We start from the raw sequence: 1,063 nt of genomic DNA on the forward strand, positions 1-1,063 counted from the left end.
TTATATTACATTCTTTGTCTCCCCCTCTTCTTCCACTCACACAGGAATCCCTATACTGTGGGATAAAGGATCTCCATTATTATTATTATTTTTCTGTGCCTTCTTCTTTGTCATATGAGCAGGAGCAAGGATAAGAACACTCTTGTGGAAGCAGATCCAGAACCTGAAAGGACTCTGAAGAGAAAATTAAGAGAAGCTAAAATACAACAATCCAGAGATAACCTTTCAGAAATTTTCGAACAGGAAAAGGAGATGGCAGCCGAAAATAATAATAATGTAAGGAAGATGCTTGGTGACTTTACTGCACCTAATTCCAATTTACATGGAAGAAGCATCTCCATTCCTGCCATTGGAGCAAACAACTTTGAGCTAAAACCTCAGTTAGTTTCTCTGATGCAGCAGAACTGCAAGTTTCATGGACTTCCATCTGAAGATCCTTTTCAGTTCTTAACTGAATTCTTGCAGATATGTGATATTGTTAAGACTAATGGAGTAGATCCTGAAGTCTACAGGCTCATGCTTTTCCCTTTTGCTGTAAGAGATAGAGCTAGATTATGGTTGGATTCTCAACCTAAAGACAGCCTGAACTCTTGGGATAAGCTGGTCACGACTTTCTTAGCCAAGTACTTTCCTCCTCAAAAGCTGAGCAAGCTTAGAGCTGATGTTCAAACCTTCAGGCAGAAAGAAGGTGAATCCCTCTATGAAGCTTGGGAAAGATACAAACAGTTGACCAAAAAGTGTCCTTCTGACATGCTTTCAGAATGGACCATCCTGGATATATTCTATGATGGTTTATCTGAGCTATCAAAGATGTCACTGGACACTTCTGCAGGTGGATCCATTCACCTAAAGAAAACGCCTGCAGAAGCTCAAGAACTCATTGACATGGTTGCTAATAACCAGTTCATGTACACTTCTGAAAGGAATCCTGTGAGTAATGAGACGCCTATGAAGAAGGGAGTTCTTGAAGTTGATACTCTGAATGCCATATTGGCTCAGAATAAAATATTGACTCAGCAAGTCAATATGATCTCTCAGAGTCTGCATGGAATGCAAGCTGCAT

General features: G+C 40.1%; 1 non-coding gene across 1 annotated transcript; it reads right to left on the reverse strand.

Moving 5' to 3' along the window:
* Positions 1-648: 648 nt before the first annotated feature.
* Positions 649-756, reverse strand: LOC148549179 (small nucleolar RNA R71). The gene has a single exon (XR_015897994.1). It is a non-coding gene; the product is annotated as a small nucleolar RNA R71 (small nucleolar RNA).
* Positions 757-1,063: the final 307 nt, after the last annotated feature.

The sequence above is a fragment of the Arachis ipaensis genome, chromosome B8 (genome assembly GCF_059453495.1).
Source record: "Arachis ipaensis isolate K30076 ecotype BB chromosome B8, ASM5945349v1, whole genome shotgun sequence".
NCBI lineage: Eukaryota > Viridiplantae > Streptophyta > Magnoliopsida > Fabales > Fabaceae > Arachis > Arachis ipaensis.